The following is a 14,821-nucleotide window of genomic DNA, read 5'->3' on the forward strand; positions in this document are numbered from 1 at the left end:
CTGTGATCGTACTGCAAGTATTCATACCAGTGGATGCGAAGACCATCTAACACCTTTGCTGCAACCGCCATGATGATTCCGCTAGGATGCCTACCGCAAATCCCCGGACCGAGTACACATCCTGCAAGGATTTCTCCTGGGACACATGCTCCCATGCATCCCATGGTACCAGATAACTTCTGGTGAGAATTCGTAGAAAGGGCCACTTCAGATGAGCCTGCAACAGACTCAGATTTGACAGCCCCCTAGGCCTAAGGGTATTCGCCCGCTGCATACACGAGCAGCAAGTCGATGTAAATACAACGCTTCCTGGTGTCCTTTGGCTATTGGGTGTTGACTCCGCAGATTGGGTTGCTGCTCTGTCGGCTTCCTCGCTACCTCTGAGCAAACCAATCTGCATTTTGTCAATCAAAAGTAATTTTTGATACATTCCAAGCTTATTTTAGTTACTCCCTCGAGAAGATCTCTAATACGCTGCATTTTCAGATAAATGGAAGTAAACACTCTGCAGAAACTGCAAGGAGTAGGCTAGTTTAATACTGTCGAGTGGACTGTTCAAGACATCTGCAGTCCGATCAGCATCAACATGGCATGATATTTCCCTACCTAACTCTAAAATGTCTGCGTCTTAGATAGCCATTTAGACAATAGTGACCTTCACAGTCATTTCTTCAACAGGTCAAACCCTCGAACGTCTTTATGGAGGTAATCATGGAAGAAGTTGGAAAAGGATAAGCGGGGAAAAATGTGGTGGGGGAGGGGAGGGAAGGTAGGAGTTCCGGAATGGATGAAGTGTTCCTCGACGCAGTCTATTTCCATGAACATGTTCAGCAGCGGTGATGGATAGTCCTGGCATTTTACGATTTTAATATCTTGACTGAAAAGCTACTGACTATTACCAGGAAGCTACATTACCCGCAGAAATCATCGGACAATTTTGGGTACAAGAATCCAGCGGACATACATCGGATGCGGTTGTTATGGATCCTAGGGCCTGTCAGGGTGTGGTGATTGTTTTGGGAAAGTAAACGTAGGACAGTTGGCCAGGTGTTCATTTCTGTACTCGTTTTGAAAAGTTCACCTTTTTCGTCTCGGAAAACTGTGAGAGGGGAGAGGAGGGAGACCTGTATAAGTTGAATTCGGCTTGAAGAGACTATTATGAGATATCTCCAAAAATTTAGTGTTTGCCTTCGCCGCCATCAACAAGTAGTTTTGACAGAATACAGTCTACAATATATCAAAATTCAACGGGGGAAAGATAGCAGCATGTTTGCACCACGAATGCTTAGCGGATATGCCCTACAGAAGGTCTGCACCTACCTATATAAAATATAAAAGGAGCAGATGCCTATTCAGAACCGCATGGTCTCCATGATCCATTTAACTTCTCGGCCTTCACTCTCTTTGTTGATTAGTATGAATTGATCTTTGATGTTGTGACCAAGGTAACCACTAGTTGTTGTTTGCTTGAATTATATTCACGACAAAAACCGCCTAGTAAATTCAGGACTAAGCGAACGCTGAACCAATTTTTTTAAGGACTTGACGAAGTCTTGCTTCCGTATCTATTTTGCGGCTGCCCGTATTAATTGGAAAGACACTTTCTTTCCGTCTATGCCGTCTCTTGTTTGAAGCAATCCCTCTTCCTTCGCTGCACAACCAGCTTGACGTTTCTTCGAGCTTCCCTATCACGATATACACCGTGATGTCGAAGGCTCTCTATGTGGATGTATACAGTACAGTTCTCCTGGTCCAATCATACTCCTAAAAATGTTTGCTTGTCGTTTGTTTGCCGGTCCATAGCTCCTGTTTGGGTCCAAGACAAATTTGTCCAATATATCATTGAATTCAGCTACACTTGGCGCTCCCAGAAGTATACCTGCTGTCCTGGCCTTCCTTTTCATCGCATCGCATGTATTTGGGATCCTTGTCATATTCCCGGGCAATATGATCCTTCGAGGGGGAATCTCTTTGAGGAAAGACATTTGCTTACATCCTTTTTCTCCCCAGTGACCTCAATTCAAGTTTCCGCTCATTCCGGGACATTTACGGAACTCGTTTAGCCCAGGGCTCTTACTGGCTTAGATATTGGAGGATATTTCATAATCATTGAGCTTCTCCTGAACGGATCCAGCTGTCAATCCTTAGGAGCCTCCTGTGACCCCTTATAATTGAATGCGGTTGGTGTTACTACGGTTCGAGATGCCCACCGTTCTCTACGGGACGCATCCTTCAGCACTTTTGGTATGGATGACGTACTTGGTTTACTAAAAATACCTCTTTAACTAAGCTACTTGCAGTATTGTATGTTACGGTGTTCACGCTGCCCACCACCGAGGCACTACAACCGAGGGATATTGACGACTGGAAGTTTGCTTGCCCACTACCAAAAGCCGCCGGTACTGGGGTTCCGACACCTGCACTGTAAGTTTTCACTTGCTGTCTTCGTCCATACTGGCTTATCGTTCCTATAGTCATTTTTGCCCACGGGTAGGTGTTTCTCTTCGTCCGAGCAATGCCAATCCATACGAAGGGAAGCGACTGATGGTAGATTTTTCAGCACAGGTCTGATTGTCACACGCAATTTTGTCAGAATAGGCTAGACCTATTGACACAAAATTTGGTCAAAAAGTTGGAACTAAGAACCTGGACGACGAATTATATTGTTCTATGTTAGAGAGGGTTACTATAGACATAGAAGGGGGTGAATTTTTTTTTTAACCGAATATGGTTATGTGGGATATCAAATGAATGGTATTGATTGTGAATTCGCTTCTTTCCTGTCAAATTGTTATTCCAGGTCCTCTAATAAAGAAGGTAGCGCCTTAATACTATAGCGTGAATGGGCAATTTCGCTTAGGATACCTTTGTTTCCCCCAGAATAAACAAAGTACAATCAGTTAGAGCCCCCAAAGAGCCCATATTTAAATTCCTATATAATTCTGCAATCCTAGTGCTAAGTGTATTCAAATGTATTAAGAGTAATGCTCATGTGCCTAATCTGCAGCATCCTTTCGTTTGGCATTCTTCCGTTACGATTCCACACCTGTGCTTAAGTACTTAATTACCCACCACATTTTAAATAATAAACTCCTCCTGCGTCTCCTGTCGACGTTTTAACGAGGCCCAGTAATTATGCGTGTGTATAGCGGCAAGTTAATTGCGAAACAATGTAAATTTCCACAAATAATGGCGAATGAAATTACTGCTATTATTCATATTCACGTGTAATTTACATTTTATACTTTTCACGGGCTCCTCCAAAGGATCCAGTTCTGCCAAGTTGGGGGGGGGGGGGGTGGAGTGTTTGTAACCTTTTTCTTTTACGAAATAGAAAATCAGCAAGAAAAAAATCGAATTTGAATATTCGTCTGAATCATAATAACAGTATGGCATGATGAGCTTGATGATGGTCATGAGGGTGTTGGGGTGGCTTTTTTGTTAGCTTCGGTAAGGAACGTATTACTTTTACCTCTCTCCCGGCCGAGTCTGTAAGGCTGTTACATTCATATTAATTCTCATTTTCATTTTTGTTTCGTCTATTCTTCTCGGTCGGCATTACATAAATGGAGGAAAGGATGTGCAATTATGCTTTCTATTCGAACGAAGGATTCTCTACGAAGACCCAGTGGCTGTAACCCGTTCGCGAAGGACTTAATGAGCTGGCCATATGCTTTCACTTCCATGGAAATTACTATAAAAATTGTGCATTTGCACGATAGAGTTTCATCCGACTACGGAAAGAATAATAAGGGAAGAATACCATCTCATCATTGGTTTCATCGGAATACTCCTCAAGTGAAAAGAAAATGGAAGGATTACGTTTAATTAGAAAAGCCAAATGGTCCTGGCACAAGCGTGTATTTGCGATATAGCGGGGGATGGGAAAGTATCTTGCTTGTATTAATGTCGGGTGGGGCTTTTATTCAACTCGGATCCACTTGATGGAATTCTTAAATAAATAATTTGCTGTTATGCAAATGTTCACTGCAGAACAGGACAAACTTTGAGGATGTGAACTAACAAATTTCACTAGAGTACCCTTATCCAATCATAACCTGTGAAAAGTGGACCCTCTACGTGTTGGTTTGTAAGGACGCAATGCACGATAAGAACAATAAATTTTAGGAAAACTATTTTATCAATAAGCCTGGAGTTTTCGCCAATTTTCATTATCAAATTCCTTCCATCGGGAATTTAATAAAAAATCGCCGTAAGGTCTAGGGGCACTCGGATCGGCCGGGGAGTCCGAAACGAGGACCACCCAGACCTCAAAAGAGCCAAAGTAAGGATAGCCAACCTTGAAAGAAGAAATGGTGAGCTGGCGAGGACTCTCGAAGATCTTGAAAATCAAATGTCAATATTGATCAAGAAAAATGGAAATACCTACGGAGCGGCTAATGGCTAGGGAGGCGGTCCTGCCATCACCAAAGGTAGCCAGGAAAAAAATGAAGCTTTCTTCGAATACTTCTGCAGTCATGGAGGAGCCGGGCTGCCTGGAGGGCACACTAGTTTTGGCAGCGAATCTGTCTGTATCGAGGACGTAGAAAACCACCAAGCTGACGGCAAGAGAGACAGTGACAATGGTGGCGGTGGAAATGGTCACAAGTAGTACCCGAAAAAAAGGGGAAAAGGATGCCCTTTATTAATGTATATAAATTAGGTGGTAGAGATTTAGCCACTCCAACTCCGCCATGCTATTAACATTGTATGCTGGTCCCACGACCAGATAAAGGAGGGGGTTTGAGGCAACGTACTCTGTACTAGTCTCAGTAAAACAAAAATAAAATGCTGAGATCAGGGAAAGAGATAAATAGAGTATAGTTGGAGTTATTCCCCTATGCTAAATCCTACCTGATCTCTCTTGATGACAGGTCCCGCGACAGGTCGACCAAGAAAATGCGTACAATGTCGTCACAAACATGAAGATCGGATTGAGTCACAAGCCTCGGAGAAATGCTAGGGCGTCCACTTCAGTCGACGCGGCAGGACGGGCCCCGGTCCTGTCGAGAAATGGACAAGGGTTCTTCACGCATGGACGGCGTCAGGACGTAAGCAAGTTAGTCCGAGCAAAACAAACAAAACAAATACATGTCTGCACGCTAAATGTTGGTACCCTAACTGGAAAGACGGAGGAACTCGCAAGAGCCCTGCGGAAAAGGCGCATTGATATTTGCGCTCTGCAAGAAACCAGATGGTCTGGTGCGACATTGAACGCGAATGCGGTAAAAATGGCTATAAACTTCTCTATTTTGGTAACCCACACACTCAATATGGTGTTGGCATTGCCATCTCAGAGGGTTTCCGCGATGCCATTAAAGAAGTCGAACGATTTGATGATCGGCTGACGAAGCTCACCATTATATCAGCTGATCGCACTATTCACTTCTTCACTGCGTATGCACCACAGACAGGTCGACCAGATGCCGAGAAAGATGCCTTCTGGCAACTTCTCGATGAAAAGACTTGTCACGTGCCTGCTGACGATTACATAATCATTGCTGGCGACCTTAATGGTCATGTGGGTGAAAAGGCAGACGGTAACAGGTGCCATGGGGGAAAGGGGTTCGGAGCGCGCAATGAAGGTGGCGAGCGTCTAATCGATTTTGCGGACACCCATGACCTTGTACTTATGAATACATGGTCCATCAAACGATTGTCTCATCTTCCCACATTTTATAGTGGGAACAATAAAACGCAAATCGACTATATTCTCATAAGACGCCAATATTTTACCACTGTCACTGATTGCAAAGTCGTTCCCTATGGGACCATCGCACCTCAACATCGGCCGTTGATTGCCGCCCTGCGAATTAAGCCACCGATAAAACAGCGTGAGGAACGCACTGGCCCGCCGCGCATTAAATGGTGGCGATTTGGTGAGAAGAAAGAAGAAACGATCTCACTCATACGATTGCCGACCATTACGAATGTGGAAGAATCGTGGAACCAAATGAATGACACGATCCACAAAGCGGCCTCTGCAACCCTCGGGGTCACCAAGCCGGGTAAGCGGTACATCAACCGAGATACTTGGCTTTGGAATGATGATGTTGAAATGAAGGTCCGTGAAAAGAAACGCCTCTACCACAAATTTCTCGACAATAAAACGCCTGCTAATTGGTAAACTTATAAGAATGCCAACCGAGAAGCAAAAAAAAAGCGGTCGCTGTCACTTGAGCGAATCATTACAGAAATCTTTACGATAAACTGGACACTCGGGATGGCGAGAAAGATCTGTATCGACTTGCTAGAAGCCGTAACGAACGTACACAGGATATCGAACACTTCTGTTGCGTTAATGACAAGAACGGTACTTTGCTTACCAACCGTCGAGCCGCAACGGATAGGTGGTGAGAATACTTCGAGCAGATTTCAACTGAAGAATTTGCTCATCCTCCACTTCCACAATCATTGCCGACATTGGGACCAGTTCCACATGTCAGCGCAACTGGTGTTCAGAGGTGGCGGGGAGGAAGACGGGGCGGCAACCTTGTCGGCTGAACCAAAACCAAGTAGCCGAGGAGAACCTCCACGTGGTGGCACGGTGAAACGCTGTATCGCATTGGCTTGCTGGCCGTGATGCAGTAGGCGAATGTTCCAAGGCTTAATTAGGGCGATCAGATCTGAGTCTGCACGGGGACTCATCTGAAGTGGCTTCGGCCACGAAACCTTACCAGGGATATACTGGTACCATGGGAACCGGGGTAGCCCCTGGACTCATATACTTCGGGAGAATTCCTCTCGTATATGAGTACAGCTCCGTTGTTTGCGGTTGGCCTCCTAGTGGGAGTTTCATGGTGGTTGTGGTCATGCTCTAGCGAGAAGAGGCCTTCGGGCCTCGCCGTGGTGTTGCGTTTCAACACGGGTGCCGTACTCCTTAGTTCGGTAGAGATTTAGGTAGGTCTTGCATCCACCAGTATGAATGCTAAGCCATGTACTTGGTATAAACTGGTACCGTTGTTGTTTGCCACAGTGGGGCTCTGATTGTGGTCACAAAATCAATCCGTGTCTTAAGAAGACCGTAGGATTAAGTCTCCACGACAGGTACCTACGTTAAAACCCCAAGGACTTAACTGTTAGCGCAACTAAAGTCGAGGAGGCAATAAAACGAACGAAATCGGGGAAAGCTACAGGACCTGACGACATCGCATCTGAGCTCTGGAAAGCGAAGAGCTTGCACCCAACACCGTGGCTCAGTGAAGTCTTTAATCGGGTTATTCAGGAAGGAAGAACACCATCTGACTGGTAAGAAAGTGCCACTGTTCCAATATGGGAAAAGAAAGGTAGCCCAGCAGAATGTTCAAATTACCGTCCGATCCGGTTACTTTCCCATACCATGAAGATTTTTGAACGCATTCTTCACAACCGTATTCGCGAAATCGTTGAAATAACCGCGAATCAAGCAGAATTTGTCAAGAACTGCGGAACTACTGACGCAATATACGCTGCGCGGTTACTCATGGAGAAACACCGTGAGAAGCATCGCCCTTTTTTAGATTGCCTTTCTGGATCTAGAGAAAGCGTTTGACCATGTACTACACGAACTCATCTGGTATCCTTTACGACAACACTCGTGCGCTGGGTTCAATTGTTCTACCACGATCCGAAAAGTAAAGTTCGAAGTATGGCGGGAGTATCAAAACCGCTTCCTGCCTCTGTTGGTGTTCATCAAGGAAGCGCCCTCTCACCACTCCTCTTTGTTCTTGTTATGGACACCGTCACACGGGATATCCAACGACCAGCGCCCTACCCACTGCTTTATGCAGATGATGTTTTCCTAGCATCTGATAGCAAAAATGATCTCGAGCAACTTGTCCAGTGATCTGCCCAGAACTGAGCAATTTAAATACCTCGGGTCAACGCTATCAGCCAATGAAGAACTGCGTTATGAAAGTGCTTCACGCAATAACGCAACTTGGATGAAGTGGCGTTCCACAACTGATGTTCTTTGTGATCGACGTATAAACGAACGTTTCAAATCTAAAATTTATCGCAATGTCGTCCGTGCAGTTGCTCTCTATGGTTCTGAGTGTTGACCGACTATAAAAGACAATGAACGGCGTCTTGCGGTAATGGAGACGAAGATGTTACGTTGGACTAGTGGTGTGACACGTTTTGATCACATCCGAAATGAGTATATCCGCGATCGTTATGGGGTTACACCGATCGTGGAAAAGTTGCGAGATGGTATGGTCACGCAATTCCTGCTAACGAGAATTCACTTGCCAGAATTGTTCTGCACATCGAAGTCGATGGTAAACGACCAAAAGGCAGAGCTAAACAACGGTGGCTTGATACGCTAGATGGGGATTTGAAAGCCACGAGATTGCACCCAGATCAAGCATTCGATAGAGCCAAATGGCGAAACCGATCACGAGGAGCCAACCCCGCTTATGAACGGGACAACGGCTGAAGAAAAAGAAGAAGATATTAAGCCACTCCAAAAAGGGGGGGGGGTCGGAGGAGTCAAAATCAAATGTAAAAAAATAGCGTATTACAAGAAAGCACGGGAGGTCCTCGAGCGAGTGAATGCTCTTCACTTCACCTACACCCCAAAGGAGGAGAAGGTACAAACCTTCCATCTGAAAGGCTTGAATGTAGAGGAAGAGCTCGATGGGGTCCTCAAAATGCTCCGACAGATGAGAACTGAGGTGAAGTTCCTCTTAGTGCCGCGTTTTAGTACGAGGAGATCCGTTTTGGAAAAATGAATTCTGTCGCACTGCCTCGTGCAGATATGCCCAGTGAGCTGGGGAAGCGATCTGATCGGCATCAGGTGGTTTAATTACCAGGTAATTCGTTTCGAGTGCCTGCTGAAATGTGGAATAGTCCAGTGCCGAAGATGCAGCACTATGGTTACTCAGCAGTGAATTGCCAAACGGCCTTGCGATGTGTAAAGCGCGAGGAAAGCTCATGCCGCAGCTGAGTGTTCGCTGACTGAAGCAGAGGGCAAGGAAAAACCTTCTGTGTCAGCTGCGGAAGCCGAGAGTATCCGGCTTCGTACCGTGGATGTCCTGCACACCGCAATGTTAAGGTCACAAGGCAGCAGGCGCCAAGATCGGCCCAAAGGACGAAGGTATAAACGGCGTCCCTTCGGTACCAATTGTCCCGGGGATCCCGTTTGCAGAAGTAGTCCGACACGGGGGAGCTAAGAAGTCCCAACAAGATGCAAGTGGCGGGATGAACACCATCCTCAATAAAATATAAACAATGTGTGGAAACATACGCTGCACGTACACAATACAAAAATAAAAAAAATTAACAGAATATTTACAAAAATAGCTTGGCTCCCGCTAAGTCTGCAGTCACAACGGTACCACTGGATCGTCTCCGGATCATCACGATTAATGTGAATTCCATCGCAAGAATCCACCGATGAGGGGAGCTCCTTGATTTCACCATCAGGCAACAGCCTGACATTGTCTTGATTTTAGAAGCCCACCTCAGTCCTAGGCATTCCAGTCTCTGTTTACGATACCCCCCAACCTGACCCAGGGCGAATTCCTACCTGGATTTGTGGATTGTTGACCCCGCCTGAACTTTAATTTTAAGAATCCTCAACGGAAACAACAGGTTCTTCTTTACGATTGCGACCATAACGATATTCTCATTGAGGTTCTGTTTGATGGACGAAGCGTTCGCTTTCTGCCGATGGACAGTGCGTCCACAGGCTGAACTTTAAACAAACAGATTGGAAAAAATCCAAGATCACTTTATTCTGGGAAAGCGGCAAGAATGCCCACCTCTTGATGGGGACAACGAAAGTACAATTGCGCCAGGTGACAGGAACTTGAGCCACGCGAAAGTACTTCAGCATCTTTTCAAGCTGGAGAACTTGACGCTGGATTTGGTTATGCAAGCCGTCCCTAAGATTAAGCCCCGCAATATGGGAGGATACGAACCTGCAGCCATAAAAAGGCTCAAAATAGTGAAAATCCTTCTGCTCACTTGCGTCAATAAAATTTATCGGAGATATGGGGACTATCATCATCCCATATTGGTTGAGTTCAAATCACTCTTTAAAATCGCGCGGGATCTTATCCGCCAATATTACATAAATGAAGTGAACTCTTAATGGCGGGAGAAGTTAAAGGATATTTCACCAAGCGATGCCGTGGTCGCAAAGATAAATACGTTATTCCGGAAGAAGTCACGAGTAACTGTGCCGAGAATCAAAGTCGGTGGTACCGAGATACAACACCTTGTTGACTCAGGTATCATCATCATCATCGTCAACGGCGCAACAATCGGTATCCGGTCTAGGTCTACCTTAAAAGTTTTCCGCCGAGGTCCACCAATTCGATATCCCTAAAAGCTGTCTGGCGTCCTGACCTACGTCATCGCTCCATCTCAGGCAGGGTCTGCTTCGTCTTCTTTTTCTACCATAGATATTGCCCTTATAGACTTTCCGGGCTGGATCATCCTCATCTATACGGATTAGGTGACCTGCCCACCGCAACCTGTTGAGCCGGATTTTATCCACAACCAGACGGTCGCGGAATCGTTCATAGATTTCGTCGTTATGTAGACTACTGAATCCTTATGTAGGAGGAGAAAAATTATTCGTAGGATTCTTCTCTCGAACGCGATTAGGGGTTCGGAGTTAACTTAAGTTTAAGGACTGGCAAGACCATTGTCTTGTACACTAAGGGCTTTCCCCTTGTCTTAGACCGTTGTTGAAGTTGAATGGTATCGAGAGCGATCCTGCTTTTATCTGGTCTCGCACGTTGGTGAGGGTCAGCCTAGTCAGTCTTATCAATTTCGTCAGGATTTTTTGGCTGACTAAGGCACCTTCTCCGAGCACGTGGTTTACGGACAACAAACAGAGAAAATTCCAATTAATTATTGTCCTCAGGAGGAGGAGAAAGCAAAAAACTTATCCTACGTTTAAAACTACTTAAAGTAGGGAAGTTAAAAGGCCCAAGCTGTTTTGCATTATAATTTCGGCAAAGCCTGGGAATCGGGGAATGAAAGTAGACTTCGAGCTCTGCGAAGGGCACGTTGAAAATGTCTGCGTTACGTGTGTTATCAGACGCAGGACGGCAGGTGATCTCGTCAGCGGCGGAGCAGTCCATCAGACCCGAGGAAAGTTTCAAGAATGTGCATAGATCCAGATAGGATCTACGCTGTTGTAGGAAGGGAAGGTTTAAAAAGCAGAGGCGGGAGGGGTAGTCCACACGAGGGAAGCTTTTCTTAAAGAAGAGGGAACGGGTGAATTTACGTTGTACATTTTCAAGGGCAAGACAATCACAGTTACGGGAGGATGACCAGATCACGGAGCAATACTCGAGAGTATTCCTCACGAGGGAATTGAAGAGAGCTAAGGAGGGTTGGATGGAGTCAAAATCAGAGGAGAAACGAAGTATAAAGCCTGACAATTTTGCTGCTCGATTGGTGACTTCGAGGCAATGGGTGTCAAAGAGGAGCTTATTGTCGAAAGTGACTCCGAGGTCTTGAGTGCAATTTAAGTATCATAAGGAATGTCCTTTAAGAGAGTAGGAGAAAGAAGTGGCTGAGGATTTTAGGGAGTAGCACATAGAGTGACACTTTCTGACGTTTAGCGCTAAACCATTAGTCGAGCACCAACAAACCAGAGTGTCCAGGTTAGACTGAAGGGAAACATAGTCCATAGGCGACGATATAGCGGAAAACAGGTTAAGGTCGTCTGCATAGAATAAACAGGGACAAGTAAGGAGGGAGGAAGGTCGTTAATAAAAAATAAAAATAGCAAAGGATCCAGAATAGACCCCTGGGGGACGCCAGAAGAGGGGGAGAAAGAGCGGTAAGTACAGCCGTCAAAAGAGACGCGGCAGGATCGGTTGGAAAGGTAAGAGGCAAGCCATAAAGCAAGTGGTATGGGAACGTTTAGGGACGAAAGTTTGGATAGAAGTATCTTGTGATTTACAGTGTCGAAGGCTTTCGCGAAGTCAGTGTAAATGGTACGCACTTCTTGCTGTGAATTTAGACATTTGGTGACAAAGTTGGTGAAGTCAAGCAGGTTGGAGGCAGTGGACCTACGTTTAACGAAGCCGTGTTGCTCTTTCACTATGTGTTGACCAAAGTGGGCGGACAACCAGTCGCTGACATATCTTTCCAGGATTTTGGAACAGGAGGAGAGGAGGGAAATAGGACTGTAATTCTCGGCTAGCGGACGATCGCCACTTTTGTGAATGGGGATAATGAGAGCCTCTTTCCACAAGCTGGGAAAATGATTCTCTTCGAGGCTTTTGTTGAAAATAAGAGATAGGGGGAGGGAGATGTACTTACCAGTTTTGAGCAAAAAGAGGTTTGGAAGACCATCGTAGCCAGGTCCAACATTGGCATCAAATTTGCCAATAAGGTATTCGACAAGGATAGGGGTAAGGAGGGGAATGGTAGGCGATGCGGGGCAGGCTACATCCACTATCGGGAGGGATTCGGAGGAAGAAGGGGAAACATAGACGGCGAAAAGTAAAGAAGAGCGAGTGGGTGAGTTTGCTCTCTATCTTCTCTAGGAGAAGAAAATTGCAATAACAAAAGGGAGACCAAATCGCGGAACAACATTCAAGGATACTTCTCACGAGGGTGTTAAAAAGCATTATGGAGGGTTCGACCGAGGTGACATCAGTACAGGAACGCAGTATGAAACCTGGTATTTTGGAAGCACGGTTGGTGATATCGAAGTAGTGGCTGTCGAAACGGACTTTATCGTCGAAGGTAACGCCCAGGTCGAGGATTGAGTTCACATAGGACAGAGAGCAATCACCAAGAGATTAGGAGAAAAGGTGGGAGAGGTTTTAAGCGAGTAACTCATCAAGTGGTATTTGCTGTCATTAAGAGCCAACTTATTAACTGCGCACCAATGGAATCTGTTGGGAAGCGTAATCAATTAGGGACGAAACAGAGGAGAAAAGCTTGAGGTCATCCGCATATAACAAGCAAGGACAAGTGAGGACAGAGAGGAGGTCGTTAATAAAGGATAAAAATAAAAGAGGGCCTGGAATGGATCCTCGTCGCACACCAGAAAAAGGAAAAAAAGGACTGGAAGTGCAACCATCAAAGGAAACCCCACAGGGTCGGAAGGATAGGTAAGAGACAAACCATGTAATAGGTGATGGAGGAATGTTGAGAGAGGCGTGTTTGGACAATAGTGTCTTGCGGTTAACGGAGCCAAAGGCCTTAGACAAGTCCGTGTAAATCACGTGCACTTCCTGCCGAGAGTTGAAGCATTTGGCCGCGAACTTGGCGAAGTCTAGAAGATTGGTAGCAGTGGACCGCCATTTTAAGAAGCTGTGCTGCTCCTTAGCTATATTGTGGCTGGAATGGGTGGTCAACCAGTCATTGACGTACCTTCCAAGGATTTTGGAGCAGGATGAGAGGAGCGACAAAGGGCGGTAATTCTGAGCAAGGGTATGGTCATCATCTTTTTGTATGGGAAAAATAAGGGATTCTTTCTACAGGCTGGGAAAATTACATCTTCGAGGCTCTTACTGAAAATAATGCAGAGAGTAAGGGAAATGAACTTAGAGGTTTTAATCAGGAAGAGGTTTGGAAGACCATTGTAGCCAGGTCCGACATTGGCATCAAGTTTGCCAATGAGGTATTCGACAAGGATAGGGGTAAGGAGGGGAATGGCAGGCGATGCGGGGTAGGCTACATCCACTATCGGGAGGGGTTCGGAGGAAGGAGGGGGAACATAGACGGCGAAAAGTAGCGGCAGAGTAAATCACAAGATAGTTGGGGTGAGTTAGCTGAAAAGCCAAAGAATTTAATGGACGGAGGGGATAACTGGGCAGGGCAGCGGGAGTTGCGAATGTGGGACCAGAAAGGTTTCAGGTTTTCGCGCTTTAGTGAGTCTTCCACGCTGGACAAATATTCGTTTCTGGACTTACCTATTAAGGATTTGACCGAGGAACGAAGGGATTTGAAAAAAATTAAGTCAGCAACGTTTTTCGAAGACAGGAACTTCTTTCTCGCAGTCTGTTTTTGACGTAGTTTTTTTTGTGAATTTCAGTGGTGAACCAGATGGGGTAAGAACGTAATCACTTAGGAGAGGAGGGAACGTAATAAGGAAGAAGATGAGATAAAATGGTATAGAAAGTGTTGAGTGCTTGGTCACACGTAAATGGAGAGAGGAGGGGAACCCAGTTGATTGACGCCAGGGCTGAGTTCAGACCTTCGAAGTTCGCCTTACGAAAGTTGAACTTGGTTAGCTTGCGAGCGACAGGAGAGTGGAGTTGGGATATCTGTAAATCGAACTTGAGAGCAGGATGATGGGCGTCAGGGGCAACGTAAGACGGAGCTTGAAGTGGTTGGGAAAGATAACGTACAGGAAGGTTAGGTTATATATGGTAAGGTTATATATGGTGTAGTGACTCTTCTTTGGGAAACCGGTCCCTGTCCAATGCATCTCTCGTAACGCTGTTACAGCCCTATATTTGAACAGGGTATCGCTTGGCAGCTCCCTCTCTGTAGAAGGAGCGCGCGTTCCATGGGAAAATGCGCAAATCGTTATTACGTTGTCGTTGCCGGGTTCGTCGTTGTGTAATCCGTCCAGTCCGAGGCTCCTGTTGTGGCTTCGTAACAAGTTGTTTTCTGTGTAGGGTTGTCAGTCTTAACCTGGAGGAACAGTTGGAACAATTTGTCCCGTTTTTAGGTGCCGGAGGCTCGCCTTCATACTTCTCCGTCTGCAGTTTTCGTTAAGAAAGAGCTCCGAGCGGTCACTGCGTGGGGGTGGAGACAGGGTTCGGTAGTAGAACTGTTGGTGTTGGTTCAGCAGGCGTTTCCCAGGTTTTATGCTCCATCGTCGGTACCAATCCACGTTTCGCCCTGGGATTAATGG

This window comes from Hermetia illucens, chromosome 3, assembly GCF_905115235.1.
Source record: "Hermetia illucens chromosome 3, iHerIll2.2.curated.20191125, whole genome shotgun sequence".
NCBI classification, from domain to species: domain Eukaryota; kingdom Metazoa; phylum Arthropoda; class Insecta; order Diptera; family Stratiomyidae; genus Hermetia; species Hermetia illucens.